The sequence below is a fragment of the Phacochoerus africanus genome, chromosome 13 (genome assembly GCF_016906955.1).
Source record: "Phacochoerus africanus isolate WHEZ1 chromosome 13, ROS_Pafr_v1, whole genome shotgun sequence".
Classification (NCBI taxonomy): domain Eukaryota; kingdom Metazoa; phylum Chordata; class Mammalia; order Artiodactyla; family Suidae; genus Phacochoerus; species Phacochoerus africanus.
This window is the reverse complement of record NC_062556.1, coordinates 4,286,562-4,313,735: the sequence shown is the minus strand read 5'-3', so window position 1 is coordinate 4,313,735 and position 27,174 is coordinate 4,286,562. Positions and strand designations below refer to the sequence as shown.

The window sequence follows — 27,174 nt, the reverse complement described above, 5'->3', positions numbered from 1 at the left end:
GACCCAAGGCTCTGAAATAAAATCTGTGAGTGTTTACTTATTAAAACACATTAACATTTAGAAAGAGCAACCCATTTCAGCCTAGTCTATTTCAAATAAAAATTCTCAGCTACGACATCATAGAAACTGAACGGCTTTGCAGGTAAAAAGCAAACACTCTTACCTCGTCGCTGTTGACTCAGGGGTCGAAGGACTGTCCCTCAGGTAACATCACCACCTGGGCTCCGATGTCGGAAGTATCAGCAATCAAAATTAAAACTAAGGAGAAAGGAGAAAAAAAATTAAATCCTGGCAAGCAAAAGGCATCCACGTCTCCAAGAAAGCCTTCAATTCAAATTTCACAAATCGGTAATTGCATCCAGGGAGCACTAGTCCCCGCACTAGCTCTTTTTTAATTAGTGTAAGCAGGGCCCTAATAAGCAATGTGATTTCCCCCAGAACCCCCTCTCCCTCTCCCGGAGTCGGCGCTCAAATGAACTTCAAGGATTCTAGTAAAAAAACGGCCCAAGCAGGAAAACAAAAAGTATATCAGAGTACATTTACCTCCGACCAGTAGGTCCCCCGACTACGCAAGGGCACGGCTCCGCTCCCTGAGTCAAGGACACACACTTTTCAGGCTCCCGCTGCGGACCTGTCGGGACCGTCCACGATGAACTGACCACGGACCATTCACACAAGAAGGCTGTTTCGAGTCAATAAAATCTGGGTGACCACTTCCTGCATATTTTAACAGTACCTATGAGGATACAGCGGTAACGAAGGCTTCCGACCTGCTGCGTTGACAGCAGAAAGTGTTTCCGGGATAACGGATATTAAGAGCGAGCCTGAGGAGCCATCTAAAGACAGGTACTGTTTACCAATGCGCTGAAGCTGAGACACCAAAATATAGCATCCTTTGCTACCCAAGCAGAGTTACAAGTCACTCAGGAGAATACACTTAAGAAACATGTAGAATGGAGTTTCCATCGTGGCTCAGGGGTTAACAAATCCGACTAGGATCTGTAAGGACGCAGGTTCGATTCCTGGCCCCGCTCAGTGGGTTAAAGATCCGACGCTGCCTCGAGCTGGGGTGTAGGTCGCAGATGCGGCTCGGATCCCGCATTGCCAAGGCTGTGGTGTAGGCTAGCAGCAACAGCTCCAATTCGACCCTTAGCCTGGGAACCTTCACATGCCGTGGATGAGACAGTAAAAAGAAAAAAAAAAAAAAAAGTAGTGAACGAGCATTCATTCATTCATCAAGCAAAACATTCCCAAGCATCTTGCATATGTCGCCCATGAGAAAATACCTGCTCTTGAAAGAACTCAATCTCCTGGGGGTGACTGAGGCCTGCGGATCATTGTAATATGAGCGGCAGGTGCACCAAAGGGCCCGGCGGCCTGGAAGCAGGCTTGGGTCTATCCAAGAGCTTCAAGGAAGGGGGCGGGGGGGGGGGGGGGGCCGGGGGGAGGCCAGGAAGCCTCAGGAAAGGAAAGCGTGCCGAGTCCAGCCGGGAGAGAAGCGACCCACAGTCCAGCTGTCTGGCTGCGTGCGAAGCACCCGGATGCGGCGGGCAATGAGACCACAGCTAAGACTGTCGCCATCCTTTGGCAAGTGTGAAAACACCAGGTCATTCAATGATACCCTCACTCACCCGCGTCCCCCCAGCTTGCTCACTTAAAATTAAAAGCAGCAGGATTTTCCTCCCCTTCCCGAGGAGCAGCTGCACCGCTTCTGATTACGTAGAATTGAAAGGGGGCTTTTTTCCCTAAGTCCTCTCCCATTCCGCAAGACAGAGAAGGAGCCCTGGGCTTTAGACGACCCAGGCCAGACGGTCCTCGAACCAGATCCCCTTATCTGCGCGACTCTGAAAGGAAGCAGAGATGGACGCATCCCTTTAGATCCAGTTCCATCCAGGAACCGTGAACAGACGCACAGCAAGGACCCCAAGGCGTGCCCTGGACCACGGATGTTTATGAGCGCGTGCTGCCTCTTCCTGGGGGAAACACAGCTAAGAATCTTCCCATCTGTACGAAAGGCTACGGTCTTTTGCTACAAGCGCTCACCCGGCCAGAGCCTTCGTGAGGACTGGGCGGACTGTCGGCCTGTCACCTGCATTGTACGCAATCTTCACAGAGCAGGACAGAAAAATGACGCCTGCCATTTCCGTGAGCAACCCATGCTGCCTCCAGCAGACCAGCGGCCACGACCGCAAGCTGAGGGGCAGGGGATGGAGGAAGACGCGGTGCCAGCCCCACACAGTTGAGATGCTTGGCTAAGGAGTAATTTCAACGAGCCCGGACGCTTGCCTCTGCCCACACTTAGAAAAGCAGTAAATTCATTAACTTGAGAACAGTGCGTGTGTGTCTAGGGATTAGCAGTAACCCTTTTTTTTTTTTCCTTTCTAGGGTCGCACCCGGGACACCTGGAAGCTCCCAGGCCAGGGGTCAAACCAGAGCTGCAGCTGCCGGCCTTCACCACAGCCACGCGGGATCCAAGCTGCATCTTGCCACCTACACTGCAGCTCATGGCAACGCCAGATCTTTAACCCACTGAGCGAGGCCAGGGATCTAGTCGGGTTCATTACCGCTGAGCCACGACGGGAACTCCCAGCAGTAACGTACCGATGTTTGACCACATTTTTTTTTTCCCACCAAAAACGCCTACATATTCTGGCGCATCCATCACCTCTTTGGCACAGCTTCTCAGAATACATGAGAGGCTGTCTCCTGGGCTACAGCCTCAGTGAGGTCCCCCAATAAAACATAGCCTGTAGCTTTCAGGTTTTCTTCAACGGACTCAGGTTACAGCTCCACTAAAAAAATGCAGAAATAGGGGAAGGAAAGGTGACTTGCCCCAGACGCCAGCGTGGAAGAGGCGGAGTCAGGACAGGGCTGTCTGGCCCCTGCCACTGTCACACGGCCTGCTCTGGGCGTGCACACGGGCCTTTCCTCTCCTACAAAGCTGCCAACACGTCTACCCTAAGTCAAGAGCCAGGAAGCTCTGGAAGTAACTAGACCTGGCGGGTGTCTGCGTCATTGCACAGCGGGAAGCGTATCTTTCACGCCTCTGGACTTGCAGGCTCAGGTTATTACGTGTGAAATGCGGCACCTCTTCTAAGGTGTCGCGAGCCCAGGGAAACACATTCCACGCAGCAGTGTAACTCCACGGGTTTCTGTCCTGCGGTCACGCCCTGAAAGGTGCTGACAGGTCCCCCTCTGGCCGCCCCTGGGCGCACGGCTGCCCTCAACTCCCTCCCAACAAGCCTGCGACTGAGGCTCTCCCGCTGCCGAGGGCCCTTCTCGTCTTGCTTCCCTGCAGCCACACTGGCTCCGGCCTCCCCACTGCAACCCAAGGCAGCCCCTTCACCAGCCTGCCCTGCCTCCCTCTGTGCAGGGGGCACTTATTTACTGTAGTGATGTGTCAGCTTCGTGTGTCCCTACCCTGCCAAGCTCAAGCCCAATTCTGCAGCCCCAAGAACCTGCTGGTCCCCCAAAGACAGATGGTCTCAACAAGGAACGGCACTCCTGTGATAAGAGCGTGTGCCCTCGTGCTATCGACGGCACAGGGGAGGGAGTGGGGGGCTCAGGCAGGGCAGGTTTCCCAGCCCTGCTGACACTGCAGGCTTCACTCGCATGACACATGACCAATACCCACGACGACGACAAAGAGGATGCTTTAAAGAGAGAGAGGTAGTCGCTGGGTGATGGAGCACATGACCACAGATATGTCCGTGGCAGAGCCCAGGGGCACAGGCGGCACTGTCTGGCTCAGCCCCCACAGGAACATGGCAGCTGCGGCCACAGATAGCGCCTGACTGACCCCCTGACATGTGGCAAGTGAGACTGAGTTGCTGAGTTTCTCACTGTATTTCCTTTTAATTAATGTTCATTGGATTGTAGCACATGGCTAGTGGCCACAATACTGAATATACCGTAGGCTCCAGACTCTGAGCTAAGGGGTTGTCACCTGGAAAAAGGAACAGCAAGAGAAAGGCATGTGGACACACAAATATCTGCTGAAGGGATGGACCAACAAGTCAATGGACAGAGGGCCAAAGTGGGTGATCTTATACACGATGGAATATTATTTAGCCATTAAAAATGAAATAATGCCATTTATATGGACCTAGAAATGGATGTACTGAGTGAAGTCAGAAAGAGAAAGACAAATACCATATGCTGTCACTTACAGGTGGAATCCAATAAAAAATGATACAAAAGAACTTATTTATAAAACAGAAGCAGACTCCAGATTTCAAAACCAATCTTGCGGTTACCGTAAGTTACACTGTTTGGGGGGGAGGAAGAGATCGTGAGGGTGGGAAAAGCATATACACACTATGGTATAAAACCGATGATTAATGAGGCCTGCTAAATAGCACAGGAGTTTCTACTCAGTGGTTCGTAATAACCTACATCGGAGAAAAGAATGGATATGTTCATATGCATGATTGAGTCCCTTGGCTGTACACCTGAAACTAACACAACCTTCTAAGTCAGCCATCATCCAATACAATCAAATTTAAAAAGAAAGTTTAAAAAAACATTTAGCAAGACGGAGGAAACTACAGAGTCTCATACTAAGTGAAGTCAGTCAGAAAGAGGACAAACACCAGATGATATCACTTACATGTGGAATCTAGAATATGGCACAGATGAACCTGTCTACAGAACAGAAACAGACTCACAGACAAGAGAACAGACTGTGGGTGCGGCCAAGGGGGAGGGGGAGGGAGCGGGATAGACGGGGAGTTCGGGGTTGACCGATGCCAACTATTCCCTTTAGGATGGATACGCGATGAGGTCCTGCTGTGTAGCACAGGGAACTCTGTCCAGTCACTTGTGATGGAACAGGATGGAGGACAACGTGAGAAAAAGAGTGTGTATATATGTATAATTGTGTCCCTTTTCTGTACAGCAGAAACTGACAGAACACTGCAAATCAATATAATAAAAAATTTTTTAAAAAAAGACAAAGTTGTGTGACATTAAGGGCGCCTCCCTTTAAATCCTGCCCAGAGCCGCCTGTCCTTCCTTGCCCGTCAGGTTTCCAATAACGCCCGCAACATGGGGCACAGAAATGTGTTCTGCTGTCTCCAGGCCTCAGCCTGACTCTTAAAATACTACCATGAACGTAAAGTTCCTTACACTGTGCAAAAAAAAAAAAAAAGGAGTTTCCATCATGGCTCAGTAGTTAACAACCCCAACTAGTATCCATGAGGACACAGGTTCACTCCCTGGCCTCTATGAGTGGGTTAAGGATCCAGTGTTGCCGTGAACTGTGGTGTAGGTCACAAATGTGGCTCGGATCCCGTGTGGCTGTGGTGTAGGCCGGTGGCTACAGCTCCGCTTCGACCCCTGGCCTGGGAGCCTCCACATGCTGTGGGTGCGGCCCTCAAAAAAAAGACAAAAAAAGAAATTCCTTACGCTGCGAAGCACGAGAGAGAAAGAGAGGAAACAGCGTATGTTCTGAAACCACCGCGGGTCACCACCGAGACACCATCACAGAGCAAACGTCATCACGCCAGGGCGAAGAGCTGCCTAAAAAACACGTCTTTTTCTCAAAAAAGCCAGCCAGCGAGGCGGCGGAGAGGACCCGCGGCTTTGCAGTGAGTTCGGGTCATTCAGACACGTCCCGGCCTCCGCGGTGCGGCTGACCCTCGGCCTGCGTGCCTGTGTCCTCTGAGGACAGACGTGACGGAATCGCCGCAGGGCCACCTCCCTGCGACCCAGAGGGCGTTTTCAAAGGTCGCTGGGGACAACGTCCTCCCCAGGAACGGGCCCTTCCCTCCGTGACCCACGGCGTCCACATCGGCATCCAAGTCACAACCCTGTGACATGAAAACACTTAACCCGGACGCGGCGTAACGACTCGCTGGCATCTGCCAGCACGACCCCGATCGGACGCTGTCGGGGGTGTTTACTGCCCGGGTCCCTGCCCTGCCGCCCACGCCCTGACATCCAGTTTTCCAGAAACCAGAAGCCGCGTGCCCACGACACGCACACGTGTTCCAGGATGGCCCGCTGTGCCCTGCACGCCAGGGCCACCTCCTCACCAGACGCAGCTCTGAGTCCCCCCCATCCAGCGGACGGTGTCGCCCCAGCGTCCCTCACCACGCGCCCAGACAGCGCCACCTCCTGGGCTGTGGGACACCCTGGCAATGCCGACGGAGCTGGGGTCAGAGGGACATGCCTCCTCGGGACGTCTGACAGGACTGTTTTCAGCTGGAAAGGCACGCCCAACACCGGGGTGAGACAGCGGTCTCCGCGCTGCCCTCCTGGGCCTCTCAGGTGGGTGACCTGAGCCTCAGCTCCCCCGGCTAGAATCGTCCTGCAGCTTCCGATCAGGGGCCCAGAGACGCCGAGGTGGCCCACAGCGCATCGACACGTAAGTGTGCTCTCGGTGTCTCTCGGATGGGACAGGACAAGGTCCTGGTGCCCGGAGAGCTTTATCCAGTGAGAGTGAGTGTGCGTGCGTGTGCACGCATGTGTGCACATAAAACAGCAGGACAGACACTGTGGTAAGTAACACAAAAACAGTGTCAGCCGAGGCTCACTGAAATCCCACCTACAGCCCCCTTCCAGCTACAGACATGTTCATTTAATAATAAAACCATGGAGTTCCCGTCGTGGCGCAGTGGTTAACGAATCCGACTAGGAACCATGAGGTTGCAGGTTCGGTCCCTGCCCTTGCTCAGTGGGTTAACGATCCGACGTTGCCGTGAGCTGTGGTGTAGGTTGCAGACGCGGCTCGGATCCCGCGTTGCTGTGGCTCTGGTGTTGGCCAGGGGCTCCAGCTCTGATTCGACCCCTAGCCTGGGAACCTCCATATGCCGCGGGAGCGGCCCAAAGAAATAGCAAAAAGACAAATAATAATAATAATAATAATAATAATAAAACCACGGTAACTCCTCTACGAGGGAGCCGATAAACAAAGATACTCCCAGTTTAAAATAATCTGTTCATTTAAAAAGTATGTATCACTAGGGTCCCACAATAAAAGTTTCTGCCCCTACACATCATGGACCATAAGCCCAAGCCATTCCCGCTACCACGCGGCCGTGCAGAGCCATGACCGGGCACACCCCTGGGCCAACAGCCCCTGGACAGAGAGTCCGTGACCTGGGTCGAGATCCGGCCCAGGGCAGCGCATCACGCCCCAGTCACACCTGCAGTTGCACAGGCACCAGCCTCCTGGATGCGTGAGCACCAACCCCGCATCAGGCAGAGGCGACGCTGGGCAGGCGAAGACACACAAAGGGCCAGAGGGGACCGTTCACAGGGACGGGGGAGCAGAGGACCAGCCTCAAGAAACAAGACGAAACGTGCGAGTGGAACGAAGTGACACCAGGGGACAGGTGCCTGCCCTCTGAGACGCACAGAGGATGCAGGGTTAATACAGAGAAAGCACTGCATCACCACCTAAGCAGGTGCCACGAGGGCTGCACAAGCACCAGGTCCAGAGCTCCTCCTGAGTCTGGCCCGCCTGCCAGCATCTGGGAAGCAACAGCAAATGCATGGGCCAGGCCAGAGGGGCCAGAGGTCCCCCTGCCACGGGCCCAGCCCCCCCGTCCTGTCCCTGTGGCTGTCACGGGGACACCACTCGGGGACAGGAGTCTGTAGCGTGTTAGGAAGGGGCCTCTGTAAGGTCACGCGTCACACCAATGTGTTCTGTTCTGCCCTCTGGGACCAAACGGGACCCACAAAGCCTTCAGCCCCGAAGCTCCCAGGATCTGAAGGATCCCACCTTCCCTGGCTGCTCTAGTTGCCTTCACAGCCGCAGGAACATCAGAGGGGGCCGAGGGAAGCAGCACACCCCCCTGTTAACACAGCCTGTCTACGCCCATCGGCTTTACTCTGGGGTCCCTGACACCACTGTCCCACCCCCAAGGGTGGCAAAGGCCAATTCCTGGGCGGGGTCCACTGGCATCCTCCCCTGCCACTCCTCCCCACGTTGCCATCACGCCCACGCCCTCACCCTCCACACCTGCACCTCCCCCTGCCCTCCTGCCTCTGCGCCTCCAGGCCGCCCTTCTGATCAGCAGCCAGTCCCTTCCACTGCGAAGCCCTGCTCAGCCTCCGGCAGAGCCCCCCTCCACCACCCCCACCCCCACCGTGGGCACCAAACCAGCCAGGCGACAAGGATGCCACGGTGTGGTGGGCTCCCAAGCCTGAGTCCGGCTCAAACTGGCCTCCCACTTACACCCTCTAAGGCAGGTTGCTTAAGCTCAAATTCCCCAAACAAGACTCAGTGGAATCGAAGAGGCTGATCCCGGGACAAGCCTGGCCTCAGACGTGCTCAGCAAGCCCGGGCTATACTCGTCACTTCACTGCCACTCCTGCTCCCTGGCGCTGGTCCTGCCTGTCCCCAGGCACTTGGCATGCTTCCGTCCCTGGGCTTCACACAGAGAGGAGCTCAGCAAAACCTCCCCAACAGTGTAGCGTCCAGAACAAAACAGTGACTCAGTAAGCCAGCACACGAAAGCCTAAAACCAAGATGATCGAAGATCTGGTTCTGGGTTATGTTTACCTGGTTATTCATTATTGCAACACCAAGCACTGAGCCGCTGAGAGAGAAAGAACGCAGAGGCGGAAAAAGTTTGGAAATTCACAGTAAACAGAATCGGTTTTCAAAGGAAAAGCAGATCGCCTAGTTATATGATGCTTAAGCGTTTATTTACACACACACACACACACACACACACACACACACACACACACACAACGGTTTAACGCTCATGGCAGAGGGGCCTGGCCCCGGGCAGCCTTGTGCATTCTAAAGTTGCCTCTTTGCTACTGAAAACCTCTTTCATTTTCTTTTTTCTTACATTCTAGGACCTGGCTCAATGCTTGGCATGCAAACAACACTCAAAAACATTTGTCAAACACGTGAACCTTCTCAGATGCTTCCGTTAAAAAAAAACCATACTGCATCTTCCTGACCTGCTTCCACCAGGTGTCCGGTGACCTGCTGCCCGCCCTGGAGCACCACGTCCAGGACCCGGCTCCACCCAGGGGAAAAGCAGGAGAATCTGGGTCAACACGACACCCGTTTCGAAGCAACCAAACCGTTAACGAGCTTTAGCGGGATGGGCATGAAAAGATCAAATAATAATAACTTGCACGAGATAAAATAAGGCTTCCAGCTTGAGGAAAGTGCTGACGAGGAGCAAGTTTTCAAGAAGCTGCTCGGCAGCATCATGGAACAATCTACCACCACTCGACACAAACGTGGAGCGGGACCAACTGGCGGCTTCACGCCGCTGGCTCTCGCAATACTCAGAAGCGGCCCGAGACCAGAAAAAAAACAGCAGGACAGACGCAGAGACAGAGGGACAAAACTGACCCACACGGAGGGTCTGAGGACAGGAAGACAGGGGGAGGCCCTGCGATCCCTGGACACTTCCTCCAGAATTCCGCAGACAACACAACTGCAGCAAGCTTATCCATTACGAAACCCCAGGGTTTTTAAAGGCCCCTTCTTGAAAAGGGGACAGTGTGTCCTTGGCTGAGGTCCTAGCCGTCTTCCTGTGGCTGTGACCCCAACAGAGATGACAAACCCATGATTCTGGGGGACCCTGGACGTAACAGTTTACACCCTGAAACGGATCCAAGCCAAGCAAAAAGATTTTCTTCCCTCAACAATGTTATATTTTTCTCTGCTTTAATTACTGAATCCTGTAACTGGAATTCATCACAGATTCAAAGAGATGCTAAAAATAGTCTGTTCCAGAATGTGGAATGAGAAGCATCAGGCAATTTTGCTACTAAATGGACTCCTGGTTTTTTCCCCAGCTCAGTGACTTACTCTTGAAATATATTTCCTACTTTTATCAACCAAAAAAACACAGACTACTTCAGGTACACATTAAACATTGGTGTTCAGTAGTAATTACATAAGTCAGGAAGTAAAACCTCAGACACAGGCTCTCTTTCACTCTCCATCTAATCACCCAAACACCTTTCCACTAAATACCTTTGATTGCAAGAACATAACCGCATTTACACATGATGAATGAATTCAAACAGGGCTGTGATCCAACAGGCTCCCCCTGCAAATGGCAAATTATTAATAACCCCTTACAGTGGAATCCACGGTGCCACTCGCAAAGGCCTTTCCCATCAATCGTCTCGCTGAATGTCTACAACCAGCCTGATGCAAACGAGCAAGGCAGCAATTACTTTAACCGTCTCACAAATCAGGAGACACGCTCCACGAGTGGCGAGTGATGAGTGACACAGCGCCGTGAGGTGGGTGAGGCGGTCCCCTACACCTGCCAGCCTGAAGCCACCCCTGCAGGTGCAGGGCAGCGCCCTCGAGGACTCACACGCTCCCGGGCAGCCCTGCCCGGCTCCATCACCCCTGCCTTTGACTCCATCAGACTCGGGCTGAGCAGGAGCCAGGTGACACCTGCCTGGTTCCCCTTCCACTGTGGGTTTGCTCTGGATGCACAGGCTCTGTCTTCTCCGCTCACACAGAAGCCCTGGAGGGGAGAAGTGGAACCATGCATCGCGCACCGCCCACCACAGACCATGCACCCGATGGATACGCCCGGGGGGTCACGATGCCTCTCTCATCAAGGAACCATCAAGGAGGCCCAGGTCCCCCCGCATCGCAGCTGTGGCCTGTTCTCAGCTCTCGCCCCACCTTCTGAGCTGCAGCAAGGTTCGGAGACCCGGGCCACAGTGAATAAACACAAATTTCTTGGCAGCGACTCAAGTCGTGCCACCTCTCTTTGACTCTGAGTCTTTGCTGTTCCCCGCCAGCTGCCAACGGTCCTGGTCTCTGAGCCCCTCTGACCCCGACCCCCTGGGTGTCGATGTGCCGTCGGCTGCCCCGGCGGGACCCGCCTTGACTCCCACGTTCACCCGGCTTCTGTTCACGGCAGGAGCCACGCCGGCCGACCCTGACTTTCTAACCCACCCTCGCCTCGTCCACAGGGGCCTGTGCAGGGGATGCGTGGAGCTTCCACCCCTGACCACACAAGGCAGGCAGCTTTCTCCACCTCCGGCTCGCCCCTGGACGCCCGCATCTCCACGGCGCCTCCAAGGGAGGGACACAGGGACCACGGGTGACCTGCCCGAGACCCAGAACCCTTCCTCTTCCAGGTCACCCCACCCCGCGGAACCACCTCCTAAGAGACTCTACAGGCAGCAAGCAAGACGCCGTCAGATGCCCACCAGATCGTGACATCAGGAGTAGCGTCTAGTTGCACCAAACAGGCTGCATCTTCAATGTGGCCCCAAAGAGTTATTACATAAACGCACAAAAATACTCAGGAAATCTGCACATTATCAGATGGAAATAGCAGATGTAAATGCTGCATTGCAGAGGGGTTTGTTTTTTTTTTAACTACCCTGACAATCTTTATATATTCCAGAATCAGAATCTATTTCAAAGCTCTCTGGGTAACGCTAAACCTGATATAAAATGATTTCAAGAGCAATTCAACAAGTAATAGCAGCTACTTTCCTCCCCGAGGATAAAGCAGAGCAGCAGCGCTGTAACAAACGGGTCCAACAACCTCCCCGGCAGGGGGCCCGTGTGTTCAAACAAGACTGACATACACGGATGCCTCGACATTCACGGCCCCGGCCCCGTTCACACCCTCCGGCAGCTGTGTCTAAAGGACGAGGGAGGGAACGGCTGAGCACGTGCAGAAGAGCCCAGCCCAGGAGCGGGGGCGGCAGGAGGGAAGGGAGCCCCGCCAGGGAGAAGGCCAACCTGAGCCACCCAGACGGTAACGCGTGACCACTAAATCAAGAGGAAAAGGGAAGAGCCGAGAACCCCTGCCACGCCCCCACCTTCACTGCACTCCGAAGGGGAGCGCGCAGCCGGGAGAGACTGCGATGGAAAGCTCGTGACTACTCGCCTGGCGACACTGAACTTGAGACGCAGGAGGAGCTCGGGATCCCCGGCACACACAGAGCTGAGCCAGGGGTGCGCGCTCACCAGCCAAGGTGCAGAGACAGACAGACGGATGGACAGGAGCCAAAGGGAAGGAACACAAAAAGGAGACGCAAGCAGGGAAGGGGCTTCCAGGGAAGGGGCTCCCTTCAAATGCCAGAGGGAAAACCTGGCGCCGTCCCAGGACGGCAAGAGTCTTCCATTATTCCAATGACTCCAGCTAGTCAGTGTTTTGGTCACCTACCCCAGAGGAATAAACGCAAACGTGGGCAAAGATTTACACAAAAGGATGTCCTCCCTCGGTGTCATTCAGAACAAAACGCACAAGACAGGACACATGCCAAGCAAAGGAATTAACTGAAAGCAAATTAAGCTGGCTCTGTAACGAAGATGCAACCAGCTATGTCGGCTTGAGGAGAGTTTCAAATGACATGATAAAAGTCTCAGGATACGGGGTTACATGGGGAAGCCCACAAAACTGATCTGCAGTATCTACCTATGAAAGATGCACCTGCTGACGACCTACTCTGTACTAGTACCTCGGAACCAGGAACAAAACGCAGCAAGGGAAAATGATTCCTTGTTTTTACGGAGCAAGTGTGCCAGAAAGGGTAGAGAAATCAGTCTGCAAGAGAAGCTCCTACGAAATAAATGTTAACAAGGCAAATGCAACAGGTAAAATAATAAGACTCTTAACAGCTATAAAAAAAATACCTGAATTTACTTAAACTATAAGATTAATAGTAAAAAGCACTTCCCGTTGTGGCTCAGTGGTTAACAAATCTGACTAGGAACCATGAGGTTGCGGGTTCGATCCCTGGCCTTGCTCAGTGGGTTAAGGATCCAGTGTTGCCGTGAGCTGTGGTGTAGGTTGCAGACGTGGCTGGGATCTGGCGTTGCTGTGGCTGCGATATAGGCCGGTGGCTACAGCTCCGATTCAACCCCTAGCCTGGAACCTCCATGTGCTGCAGGAGTGGCCCTAGAAAAGGCAAAAAAAGACCAAAAAAAAAAATTAATAGTAAGAAAAAAGCAAAACAAAAATATCAATATATTTTATATATAAATATGATGGAAAATAAAATTAAAAATAAAAACAAGGTAGCTTAGGAAACAGAAAAACAAATACAGAGCCGAGCCGGGAATGGCATCTTTAGAACTGGAAAGCATCTGGGCCCTTTGACGGCTTACCCTTCAGCAACCTCAGGAGGCAGTTTTCACAAGCTCTCACCTTTCTCAGCCTCAAACATGAAACTCAAAAAGCACAGCAAAGCAAACCACCTGCAGAAGCCCATGCTCCCGCTGGGCTGCTCCGGACCCGAGCGCCTCCTCGGTAACATTCGCTAAGGGCAGAAAATGTTAACACCGCGAGGCAGCCCTCCCAACACGAGCTGAGACGGGATCTTGCACATTCTCATTTTCATGGCAGCACAAGCTCACACACACGTGCATACACTCTCACACACACATTCAACCAAGTCTGCTCACACATGCGCTGAACCTACTTCATACGGCGGGGACACCCTTAAAATCACAACATCCCAGACAGAAACCTAAGCACCAGCTCCCCAAATGCAGAATGTTTCACCGCTTGAGCTTTTGTGAAAAGCCTAAGCGAAAGGAAAGCACTGAAAATACCGACCCAAGCTGTACAATTTATTTCAGAAACACTCTGAAAATAATGACTCTATACAAAAGCACACACACCTGAATGACATTTACCCTCCAAAAAACTACCCTTCAGCAGACAACTGCTAGGCATGTCCTCATACCAGACATGGGGAAATTTGAGAAAACATTATAAAAGTAAAAATACTGCGTCATTTCACAAGGGAAACTATTGGGATTCACTGTGCAAAAAGCCGCAAAAATATTCGCAGTATTCTGGAATGTTCCCTGAAAAGTAACCACAATTTAAATGCATCTCAATTACTTGCTTTTTAAAAAGTCAGCTTTGGAGTTCTCCGGTGGCCTAGGGATTAAGGATTTGGCGTTGTCACTGCTGTGGCACGGGTTCGATTACTGGCGGAGGAACTTCCTCCTGCCACAGGCATGGCCAAAAAAATAAAATCAAAAGTCAGCTTTCAGAATGAGATATTCTCTCTCCGAGATGGGTTAAATGAAGCACTTGTGCAGAGGCTGGTGACACCATAACCTCCATGACAACCACAATATAGCAAAGCCTAACTGACGGAGACCACGCGACGCCCAGCGCCACCTAGAATCACCCTGACACAGGGAGCAAAGGAAACAACCCCTTTCCTTCCAGGTCCCACTGAACAGACACCCGCTACTTCCTCCCATCGGCGGGTCCGCCCAGCATCCTGAGGGAGCAGCTGGTCACCTGGGTTGACACGGGGCAGAGCCAGGTGGAGGGCGGCCCCTCCAGAAGCACCCAGGTCAACACCCAGCCTCCCCAAGGCCTCTGCCCCCGAGGCCCACACTCACCCACCTTTTCTCCTCCCATCACCCCTCCTGTCAGGATCTCGCCCAGTCTTGTCCTCAATGCCACGTGTACCCACATGGACCGTTCTCGTGGCCGCCAGACGGCTGCCCTGATGCCGAAGCAGGACACCCACCAGCCACCCCAACATCTTCCCAGGACGACAGATGTCCTGGGAACGAATCCCTGTCTCCACCTGCAGTCTGGCCGGCTCAGTCTCCCTCTGGGAATGACAACGGCCCTGGATCAGACGCCCGGGTCCAGAGGCCGGGGCACCCGTACCTTCCCCCCTTCACACACCTCACATCAGATCCACAGCAACCACTGGGGCTCCCAGCTCCCTGACATTAACAGCAAATCACTTTCCGTCCTAACCCACGCCACCTGCAGCTCTCCTCCAGCCCCCCACTCGGCCCCGCTCACCTATGACTCCGCCAGCCCCCCACCCGGTCCCAACTCTCACCTATCACTCCTCCAGCCCCCCACCTGGCCCCCGCTCACCTATGACTCCGCCAGCCCCCCACCCGGTCCCAACTCTCACCTATCACTCCTCCAGCCCCCCACGTGGCCCCTGCTCACTAGGACTCCGCCAGCCCCCCACCTGCTCTCCCACCCCCACCCTTCACTCCCATAGCCTGTTCCACTTGGAAGCCAGAGCAATTCTGTCACCAGGGAAGCTGGATCACGTCTCCCTTCCACCCGAAACTCTCCAAGAGCGGTTCACCTCACTCGGGTAAAAGCCAGGACCCTCAGGACGACCTCCGAGAGGCACCTGACCTCCCCGTCCTCCCCCGCTCTGCCGGACTCTGCCGTCCAGCTCTGGCCGCTCCTTATCCTTCGATGACTGACTCCTCGTCCTCTACGTCGCTTGCCATCTCCTGAAGCGCTCGTGTGTGTAACTAAGTTACTCCCTCACCACCTAGTCCTCCCGTTACCATAGCAACAAGGGAGGGGGCGGGGCAGGCTGCTTTTCACTATCTTGTTCACTGATGTGTCCCCGGGGCCTGGATGGTCCCTGGCACATAACAGGAAGTCAAGGGCTACCTGCTGCAAGTCTGTGTGCCATTTCGTTCCTTGTAAGATGACCAGATTTTAGGTATATTTACTGAAACTTTTCTTTGCTGATCTCTCATCCAGATCTGCCTTGTTCTTTCATCTCAGCCAGATTGTGTTCTATCAGGAGATTTTTTTAGGAGATACAGCTTCTCGTTTAAGATCTACATATGCAGTTGACATCTGCAGAAAAAAAAAAAATGATGTTTAACAAGAATCATCAGGAGTTCCCAGATGGCTCAGCAGGTTAAGGATCCAGCACTGTCACTGCCATGGCCCAGGTTTGATCCCTGGCCAGAGAACTTCTGCATGCCACCGGCCTGGTTAAAAACAAACAAACAACAAACAAAAAAAACCAGAATCATCAATAGTCCACCTTTTGCCTTCCTTTAGTTTTCTTCTCAAATGAAAAAGGTCGAAATTCAAAAAAAAAAAAAAAAAGACTGGAGCAAAAGTTAGTACCATGTCACACCTTTAAAGAGAAAGTGAGAAACAGCCACATCTTCTCAGTACAGAAACAATTTAAAACACGTATCCTAAGTTTTACCCTTTTTTCTGAGTATGATTAAAAGGGCGGGGGGGGGGGGGTTCTCAGCATCTGGGCTTCCAACCAGGAACATCCCCCAGGGTCTAGCGAGCTGCAGGCGGACCGGCCACGTTAACGCGAAAGCCTGTTTGTTAAGCTCTTCGGATACGGGCCCTGAGCGTCAGCTTTTCCAAAGGAACTGGCCTCAGTCACGGGGGAGGGAAAGTTACACACACGAGAACAAAGGCGTGCGCACAGCTTCCATTCACTCCTGTAACCTGAGCTAATGAGGTCACCTTCGCGGCGCTGGCGGAGACCCAGGAAGGGAGGGTGGCCGGCCGGGGAACGCGGGCAGGAGCGACAGGACGCCGCCTTACCAGCGCTGCCCCCCTCCACCCAGCTCAGCCCCCAAGGCACGGCCACCGTGCCCCCTCCCTGAGGCTGAAATCCAAAGGCACACCTGGCCAAGCTGGGCGCTCTCGTCTGCGTTCAAGACAATCCAGGGCACCAGGACCGACTCCCCCCCCACCTCCCCCCACAAGGGACTATTCTTCACTGATTTTCCAGAGAAGTACACAGAGAAACCAGCCCAGCCCTGAGGGGCTCTGGAGAAATAAAGGAATGGAAGATCTAAATACCAGATCCGTGCGCACCATCCCAAGGTGTCATCAGGTACCAATGTGACCTGTTCAACTAACACGAAAACAAGACGCCTCGGACCCGAGCACCTCGCACAACACCCCACCTGGCCGGCATCTCTAACCTTCACCGGACGTGGCCCCTTGAGACATCGGCGTCCAGGCCACACTGTGCCTGATGCCCGCGGAGCTCCGAGCGCAAGCGCCGTCAGGACACTTCCGCCCGACGCCCAGCTTCCTTCTGAGCTCTGCTGGCACCTGCCAGCGCCCACAGCCCACGCCAGTCCCGAGCTGAAGTGTTTCCAGTGCTGTATCTGATGCCTGACAGAACCACCTCAAACGTCTCCCCAACGACTCCTCTCACGAAGCAGAAGCCTCCCTGCAGCCCAGTCATTCGGTGGAAGAGAAGCCCAAGTGAAGGAACCTGGACCTCACGTTCAGGAAATGCAAATGCATGCAAATGAAATGCAAATGCATGCCCCTGAAAGCCACCGAAGGTGTGATACACTCTTTTCACTTACGGTATCAGCAAAGGTGCCAGGATGGGAGGCACAGGCACTCTTTCCCGTTACTGGTACACGTACAAGCTATAAACTGAGTGGCTTTAGACTGCAGAGGGTGCTCAGGAGCACATGAGAACCTAAGGGAAAAACACATATTTCCCCAAACGTCATCTGAGATGGACAAGCTGACACAGAGGGCCATCTGGGGTGCTGTTCATCTTCAGTGGAAACAGGCAGGGTCAGTGTGGCCCTTTAAGCCCTGGACTCTGTGAGCCCCCGACCCCCCAGTTCCTGGCCACAGCCCATGGCACGGGGCAGAAAGGACCCCCAACGGGCTGGGGGGCTTCCCTCCCTGGCATGGGCATCTGACACTGATGCCAGCTGACTCTTGACGTGCTGGAGCGAGGGGAGCGAGAGCTCCCCACCAGGGCTTTACCCAAACGAGCCCTGTGTTCCCGGCCCATCCTACTCCAATCCGGCTCGGCAGCTGCGTTCCCTAAACCGTCTTTCACGTGCAATTTTTCAAATTCATACTCGAGGATTATTTTCTACTTACATTCTTGTTTTTCCTCAACTCCCTTCTCTAATCGTTCTGATTTCATACTGGTGATCTCAACCAGTTTATCTGATACTTACTCCTGTGCAAGAACATGAACTCTATTTTTTAAACAGCTTGAGTCCGGGGTAACTAGATTCATTGAATCCCAAACCTCCCTCGCTACTTCGGAATATTACCCCGACAGGATTAGAGGCTTCCTGGTAAATCTGTAGGTGTCATTCTTTTAAGTCCTGTAACAATTTTTTAAATCTATGAATCCTGAAAGTAATTTTCGAAAGGGGACCAAAAAAAAAAAAAAAAATTGTCTTCTCCTCATCTGAAAAACTCAGGTTAATTTAACAATAAATTTAATGGTAGCTGCCCTTCGCCAACAGATGAAGCCCAATTTTCTCTCATCATTCATTTGTTCCACGATTTTCCAACCTGTGACAGAATGACACCGACCATCAATGGGATCTGCCCTTGAAAATGTAAAATTTGACTTCTGAGAAAGTCAAACTGTCTTCTCCCAAATCATTCTGTCCAGAGCCTCTCGCCCAACCTAACAATGAACACTCCGAAAGGGGAGAAGAAAACATACATCCTTATTTTAATCACAATTGGCCACTACGGCAACACAAAGAATTCAAGCTTTCACAGCACTTAATTCTGCTGAAGATGCAACCATGCTACGTGCTTCGAAAATAACGCACTCCCCCATCCTGTTTTTAGAGGACTTTGAAAATCTAGACAATATGCTTCCTTTCAAAACACCAACTGCTTACAGAGCAAAAGAAAGAAACAGACACACGATCCTGCCAAGAACCATTTCGGTAGTTTCTCAGTGGAGTGGCCCTTTCAGCCGCTACAAAGATTTAAATTCAATCCTTGATGGGACTGATGCTAGACCTTTCATACACTTAGAACTGAATCGTAGAACAAAAAAGAGCTTAGAGGACTCTAACTCAGTGGTTCCCAACATTGGCAAGGATGGGGGGGCCCCGCTGCAAAGCTAAAAAATGTTAAGGATTCTTACAAGAGTTGTGTCTAGTGACTGAGAAAGAAAAAGCTGTGAGTACCTGGGCATTCTTTAAAAGCCCCTGCCAACACCTGCGAAATAGTAAAATCACGAGTCTAATTTTTTTTTTTTTTTTTATTACAGAACCAGTGAATGTCAGAAAACCACATCTGTGATGCAGATACACACGGGGCTGTAAGAACCCGGAGTGCCTTTCGTCACAGAGGGGGGTTTTCTGTGAGTCTCCCCAACAATCCTCTTGGGAACAAGACAAGCCGATGTGAAAGTTCTGATGGGAAAACAAGCAAAGACGGAGAGAGCATCCCTGTCAGACACGGAGACACCGCGAAGCCACGGTTATTAAAACAGCACGGGGCCGGTTTCCGAGGAAATAAACCTCTAACGGGTCAGACTAGAAAACGACAAACACATACCCAGGAACTCGGTACAAAATGAACGCGGTGTTTCCAATCACAGGAGCAAAGATTATTCATTAAATGCCCCTGGAACAGTTCGTTCCGAGGGGGGAAAGAAAAATCAAATCGAGTCCTTGCCAACCCCTGATACCCAAAGAAGTTCCAAACTCGAAGAAACAGAGAATGTTTTAGAAACTTCCCTGGCATGGGAAGATCTTTTGCAACATAACTGAACAATAGAAGCCAAATGTTAAACTACTTGAAAAAAATCAGCGAGGACTTCGTCACAGAAAATTCTATCCACCGAGCCACAAGCGGGCACGAAGGGCAGCCCTCGGAGGACCGACGGCCGCTGTAACCAGCGCAGACACCAAGCTCTCCGCCACGAGCACCGCGCGCCCTCTGCGTGCCACACAACCCCAGGGCCCCGGCAAGGGAGTGGGGAACCATCAACAATTAAACCTCACCGAATCCACGGAAACAACCTCAAACCATTCTTTCTTGCCTCGGCCGATGCCCAGAGGTTCCGCCGGCACCATCCCCGTGGCCACCTCCACGGACACTGGAGACCTCCCGCCACGCGCTACATCTCTCATCAGGCAGCTGGGGCCACGGCCTCGTTCCAGCGACACACACATGTGGCAAAGCAACAAGCACGTGGTCAGAAGCAGCTCACCCCTGGGGCGTGCGGTCCAAGAGTCAGCGTGCGGGCACAGCCACCAACGTCAACGGACCTCACTGGGCACCTGCTGTATGCAGGCTGTCGCGCCGAATGCTAAGATGAGGAGGGACCAGCCTTCCGACTTCCAGAAGCTTGCACTCTAACTTACTGGTCCCCAAAAACCCTAAGGAAAGGATGCCCTCGGCAACAGCAGCAACGCCTTATGTTTCAATCTTCATACCTCCTCGTGTGACCGAATAAAGCAAAATGACATTATCTAACACAGGGCTGCAAGCACATCCTACCTCACCACGTGACTCTTTAAGCCGAGTGGATGGGTACAGCTACGTGACGCATCCAAACCAGAAGGTTCCAGGTAACAGCCTTTCAGCCGAGTGGGGTGCTCTAGCCACAGGGCAGGGGAGGCAGCTGCCCATTCGGACCACTGCTCAGCACCCTCCTGGCCCCGAAACCAGGCAAAGGGCTCAGGCCCACTGACCCCTTTACTCTGATGCTTCTCCAAGTTCTTAGCACCCGTTCTTTCCCTCTGACAGGAAAACGTTATCTGTTACAATTACACATTCGCTCACTTCTGTCCATGTTTTTCAGTTTGTCTTCCTTTTTTGCCTCCCACGCTACCGCTTGGGAGAAGAGTGTGTATTTTATGCTGGAAGCGCTGATTCAGAGGAGTCTGCTCCCCGCCTCTGTTTCGATAGTACTATCAGAATTATCAAAGGAGGACCTGTTACCATTTTTTCATTTCACAAAGACTCTGAAACAGTTCTGACTTCCTGTTCGGTCCTCTTCAGGGCAATTCTGACTTGGTAAGAGATTCCAGAACCTCGTGTCCTTTGCGAACCTTCAACACACAAGTACTAGCAGGTGAAATGCCCCCATAATTACCTCGCGTGTGTCTGCACTGCCCATGCGGGTTCCCCAGATAACGGAACATAAAACTGAATGTACTTTACGGGTTCCTTACTGTAAGTTGAGGAAATGAGTGAACTCAAGACGAAGCCTCCTTTTACCTGTGGTTAGGAAGAAATGAGTGAAATTTTAAGTCAACTGCAATAAGCCATCCTTAATCATTTCTGTCCTAAAAAATTCTTTGGTTAACCACCAGGACTTTCAATAGACTGCAGAAAGTGCAGCCAACGTAGCTTAGGTTAACAGGGGCTGCAGAGTCTTAGTTCCAGATCCTAGGACTACTGCTCCAATAAAAATGATGTTAATTGCCTGGGACTGGAAGTGAACGTTCCACTTTCACTCTAGAAATAAGCACGCCACGGAAGTACCCTTAGCACGTATTTCCCGTGAATTATAAGACGACGCCCTCATTTGCCACAGTCAGGGATTTTCATAGTAAAGATCTTTAAAATCCCGAGATGTTTCACTTGCGTTCCAGCAGAAACCACCAGGCCTCCACACCACGGAAGAGGAAAAGGCTCCCCGGTCTGTTCACTTACTGGTCCCTTGTGACAACTCCCTGATGAAGTGCCTTTGTTAGAATGCTCGCTGTATCGCCATCATCCTGCAAAACCAAGTGTGTCTTTTTCTTTCGGGGCGAGGAAGAGGATGGCAGGAGAGCATCAGAGGTACCGCTGAAGAGATATAAGTAAACATGAGGCCGCAATGCAACAGCTTCCAGGAGGTCAGAGCTCAGGGCTCTGGGCCCAAAATGTGCTGAGTTCTTGGAGCTTTCTGAGCGAGTCCCGTCCCTGTGGGCCTTGGGCTTCTGCACACAAACCTTTCTGGGCCTCTGCGCTCCCCAGGCCTGTCACCATCTGTGGCTCCTTCTACCTGAGGACACTGAGGTCTTGACACAGCCTCCCAACTATGAGAGGAAACGTCAAGAAAGCACACGTGGCTTCAAAAGACTGTCACAGCGTTAAAAATGGGGAAAGGGACATTTACAAATGTAACACCCAAGGGTCATTTAAAGACTGCCCAAGCCCACCTTACCAGTGTGTTCAGGGCCACTTTTCTGAAAAATTGCTCAAAGAAACAAGAATCCAATTTGTAATTTCTTTCTTTTGTTTTTTTTTTTTTGGCTTTTTAGGGCCACACCCACAGCATATGGAGGTTCCCAGGCTAGGGGTCCAATCAGAGCTGCAGCTTCTGGCCTACACCACACCCACAGCAACACCAGATCCGAGCTGCATCTGCAACCTACACCACAGCTCACAGCAACGCCAGAACCTTAACCCACCGAGCGAGGCCAGAGATGGCCTCATGGATACTAGTCAGATTCGTTTCCACTGAGCCACGACGGGAATGCCTCCAGTTCACAATTTTAAAAAATACTTTGCAACTGAATAAGGAATCTGTAGTGAAAACACCACCTAAAAGAGAGGAACGCCGCTTAGGTCTTGGGTCACTGGGCCCTGCTTCACCTTCTCCTCCGCCCATGACCTCCTCTGCCTCTTCCGTGCGCCCATCCGGGGCACAGACAGGAGGAGATGCCCCCCCCCCGCCCCCGACCAAGAACCACCCCAGCTTTACACCTGCTGAGTGTGACCCAGGAGAGCTTGGCTGTGTCTCACCCACTGGGGAACAGAATCCGACTTTTTCCAATCCGTGCGTCTCTCCGCTGCCGCTGGAACCGGACCCTGCTCGAAGCAGGACCATCTGGAATCAAAAGCCCCCTTAGAGGGGGGCTGTAAACACGAAACTCGATCCCATGATGAAGACACCTCACAGGCAAATCCTGAGACGTGCACCCCAACAAACGCGGACGCCTGCGTTACGAACCTAATGCTGTCGGCGCCACCTGTCAGAGTTGTCACCCTCTTCTCGAAGACCCCGGGCTACACATCCCTCACTTGGCATTCATTTCTTTCTGGCCCATGTTCCAACAACCCCAGAGGTGCCTGTCACCCTCTTTCTCAGTGACTGACTCTGCCCTCAAGGTACCTACCCCCCGACCTACCCCCACCCCCGCCACCGTCAGGAGGACCCGAGGCCGCTGAGCCCTCCTCCAACGTGTGGTCCCGGCTGCACGCGCAGGTCTGAAGGTGCCCTGGGAATTTTCCTGCTGTTGCCGCTGTCCTCTAGGCTGTCAACTCGCGGATGATTTTCTACTCAGCACAGAACCCAACCCTTATTCACTATCCCCTGCCTGCCTTTACCCCTTCCACCTGCTCTGCGGGCTCGGCGCTGTTTTCAGAGGAGGAAATCAAGGCTCACAGAAGTTAAGAAGCGGCCTCCAGAGCACATGGCTAACAAACAGCAAAGCCAAGAAGTGACCCCAAATCAGCCTGGCCCCAAACCCCTGCTCCTGACTGGGTTGCAGCTCCGCCGCATCAGGTCTGCATTTACGTCCACTCCACGGGGTTCCTGAGGGCAGCGCGGCATGGGTTGGAAGCAAGGAGAAAAGAGAGGGGAGAAAAAGAAAAGCAGCCGTCGAGGAGCTAGAAATGAGACGAGCGCATGAGGCCTCCCTAAATCCAGGGCATCTGCTTCAGCGGGACCCCAGACGGGCCCAAGAACTTGCAAAGGGGAAGCTGGGGGTTTACAGAATTCAGCCTCCACGAGCCACACGCCCACCAACGACTCAAAGAACGTCTTGGCGTTTTCGTCGTGGCTCAGCAGGAATGAACCCAACTAGAATCCATGAGGATGAGTTCGATCCCTGGCCTCGCTCAGTGGGTTAAGGTTCCGGCATTGCCGTGAGCTGTGGTGTAGTCGTAGATGCAGCTCGGATCCCACGTGGCTGTGGCTGTGGCTGTGGCTGTGGCTGTGGAGTAGGCCGGCAGCTGCAGGTCCCATTCAACCCCTAGGCTAGGAACTTACATATGCCACAGGTGTGGCCCTAAAAAGACCAAAAAAAAGGGCAAGAAAGAAAGAGGCTTTACTCCTGATTCTAAGACCCAAAAGCAATCTCAGCCAACACACTGGAGCCCACAGCTGCAGACATCCTACCACAACACAGGGGTTGCACAATCACCCCTGCACATACCCCTTTCTTCAATGTTCCACAAGGCCCCTCTGATCTTCTGATACCAGAGCGTAGCTGCCAGAGAGTCAAAGCCAAGGGCTGTCAAAGAATCCCGAGTCAATGGTCATGAAAAATAAAAAGCCAAGAAGCTCTGACGGTCCTCCATTGATAACTAACCTGGAGCCTTGCCACAGAGCAGTGGGTTCTATAACCTTTTTTAAACAAAATTTTCGGAGTCCCCGTCGTGGCTCACTGGTTAACGAATCCCACTAGGAACCATGAGGTTGCGGGTTCGATCCCTGCCCTTGCTCAGAGGGTTAACGATCCGGCGTTGCCATGAGCTGTGGTGTAGGTTGCAGATGTGGCTTGGATCCCGCATTGCTGTGGCTCTGGAGTAGGCCGCTGGCTACAGCTCCGATTAGACCCCTAGTCTGGGAACCTCCATATGCCGCGGGTACGGCCCTAAAAGGACGACAACAACAACAAAAAAAAGACAAAAAAACAACAACAAAATTTGAACAAAATTTTCACCAGCACACCAAGCTGGGACTAGAAAGGGACTCACTGGTTAGGACCAGAAGGAAAGCTTCCAACTGGGGTCTCTAACTCCTCTGCCCCTTGGCAGGTCCCGAGGGGACTATTCCTTGTCCTTCTGTGACATTTTCAGCTGAGCCACATCTCCTACTGGCTCCTTTGCCCACCCTGTGAATTGGAAAGTCTATCCCTTATTCTCCTTCCAGGAGGAGCAACTATCAGCGAAAGCAAAACTCAGGGTAGCAGCCGATCAAATACATGCATGCGTATTACATATACATACGGGAAATCTCAGCACATTCAGAAAACTGCAACTAACTGCAGGAACGGACATCTGGCAGCAAGGAAGTATTAGTGACCAAAAAATAAAAGCTCTAAAACTATGCAAGACTCAACAGCAGGAGCATTAAAACACAGCCGTGGGACAGAGCACGGACTGTGTATCAGGAAGCGGGGAGGGCACATCAAAAAGCTTCGTCCCTCCACTCCCCTGGGTCTCTTTTCACTCGACTTTCCTAAGACGTGGTTTAACCAGCTGTGTTCATATCCCCAATGCTTCAGAAATCCGGGAACTTAAATTTAAAGGAAATGTGCTGAATCTTATGGTTTATTTTAGTCCTTTCATGAGGAGACCAGGATAAATCAACTTTCACTCAGTTTAGAACAGAAATCACATTCCATCCATCCAGATAAGGAAGAATTCCTCATTTCGCCACCAGCCAAGGCCTGCAGCACAAACATAATCTTCAAAAAAAAGAAAAGAAAAGAAAAGAAGGGAGGGAGGGAGCCCAAACTATCAGAAATAGTTTGAGGCTGAATCATGGGGGGGGGGTTCAACAAGCCCCAAAATGGGGAGTTCCCGTCGTGGCGCAGTGGAAACGCATCTGAGTAGGAACCATGAGCCTGGCTCAGTGGGTTAAGGATCCGGCACTGCCATGAGCTGTGGTGTAGATCACAGACACGGCTCGGATCCCGTGTGGCTGCGGCTGTGGTGTAGGCCGGCAGCTGCAGCTCCGATTCCACCCCTAGCCTGGGAACTTCCATATGCTGCAGGTGCAGCCCTAAAAAGCAAAAACAAAACAAAACAAAAGGACCAAAATGTAAAATGTACTTTATGAAATCAGCACTTGAGAAATAATAACCTGAATGCTAACTGGACCTACAAAAGAATACGAATCTGATGCTTGGCCGCTTCTCCACAAAGCCTGTTGAAGTGGGAGACCATTCACGAGGTTCTTTCGGATGCTCCTGACAAAAATAGAAACTGCACATCTTTTTAAGCTCCATTGCGCTACTGCACTTCTGAGGGAAAAACAACGACACGAAAGCCAACTTTTGGGACACCCTCGTGTTAGTAAAAATCTATCCTAATGTTTTCTAAAAGGAGCCACTCAAGAGGTGATTTTAAATGCAATCTTATGTACTGGAAAGCCAAAAATACACAGGCAATTACCAGAAATTGAGGCAGCTCTAATGTCCAGACGCTAAGGTTTCAGAAATGCAGTCAATCTTGCAATCACACGTTTTTTCGGCATGAGGCACCTTCATTTTCTCTGGGCGCAATCAGCGCACATGCCAACAGCTGGGAATGTTGTCTCCCAGAGGAAAAAGGTCACTCCCGGCTACAGGTCAGGTCTGAAGGTCACATCTAAAGGTCACGGTCAGGTGCAGAGCCAGGGGGGCAGCATGCAAAGAGAATCATGTTTTTCCTTCATTTTCTCCCCCAAGGTGGAAGAAACCAAAAGTAACGGTAACATAGGCGAGGTGATGGTATGTGTGAGATTCTGTTATGTCTGCAAAACAATCCAAAATACAAATGCCTCCTCAGGAGAGGAGAACTACTATTCCCAACCTTCGTCCCTACTGGTGGCGCTTCAATTTAGCATCTGTCTGGAGTCAGACTCCTCACCTATACAATCCATGGACCATCACAGTACTGGCATTTTATCTGCCTATCATCCAAAGTTCCTCAATAAGAGGTAGGCAAAAGAGTAGTTCTTACAATTAAAGAGTGTGCTTATAATGGACTGTGACCGCCCTCAACCTGCTTTCTCTCGTCAGTTCACCATTTTCCCAATAGGAAGACGGTCACAAACAATCGTTCTTCTCAATTTTTAATTTTTAACCATTTTGAGGTTAAATCCTACCTGCATGGTAGGAGAGAACAAAACCGACAAACCCTCAGACGTAGACTGACCGTGGAAACATAGGAGAGAGGTCACAAGTTAGTAAAAGCAGGACTGGCAGAAAAAACAGGCATCACTATTGACCACAACGACTCCAAGGGGCTGCTTGTGCCGCCAAACTAGACAACCAGACAACTCAGACGAAAAGGAAAATTCCTGGAAACACACGCATTCACGCAAGCGACTAAAAACAAAAGACAAAAGACGAATAAATGCAAGGCAAGTTAAGAGACTGAGTCAGTAATTAAAAATCTTCCCACAGAGGAAAGTTCAGGCCCAAATGGCTTCACAGGGAAATGTCTAAAAAAGAAATACAGGGAGTTCTCCTGTGGCTCAGCAGGTTAAGGGTCTGGCACTGGCACTGCAATGGCTTGGGTGCCTGCTGTGGTGCAGTGCAATCTCTGGCCTGGAACCTCAACATGCTGTGAGTATGAACAACAACAACAACAACAAAATTAAAAAATAAAAAGGAAATACTAATCCTTCACAAATTCTTCCAGAAAAGAAGAAACACTTCCTAACTCATTCTATGAAGCCAGTTTTACCCTGACACCAAAGCCAGACAAAAGCACCACAAGAAAACTACACATCAATATCCCTCAAGAATTAAATGCATGGAGTTCCTGTCGTGGCTCAGTGGTTAACGAATCTGACTAGGAACCGTAAGGTCTCAGGTTCGATCCCTGGCCTTGCTCAGTGGATTAAGGATCTGGCGTTGCTGTGAGCTGTGGTGTAGGTTGCAGACGTGGCTTGGATCCTGCATTGCTGTGACTCTGGCGTAGGCCGCTGGCTACAGCTCCGATTAGACCCCTAGCCTGGGAACCTCCATATGCCAAG

General features: G+C 51.8%; 1 protein-coding gene across 4 annotated transcripts in view; it reads right to left on the bottom strand.

Moving 5' to 3' along the window:
• The window catches only part of WASF3 (WASP family member 3), a 103,176-nt gene that overhangs the window by 64,263 nt on the left and 11,739 nt on the right, over positions 1-27,174 (bottom strand). For 2 of the 4 annotated variants that reach the window (XM_047755853.1, XM_047755856.1), the window contains exon 2: positions 164-258. The gene's annotated coding sequence lies outside the window, so the exon portion shown is untranslated. Of the gene's footprint in view, positions 1-163; positions 259-543; positions 844-8,922; positions 9,038-27,174 lie in introns of those variants that run through there. The other 2 variants (XM_047755855.1, XM_047755854.1) reach the window with 2 other exon arrangements.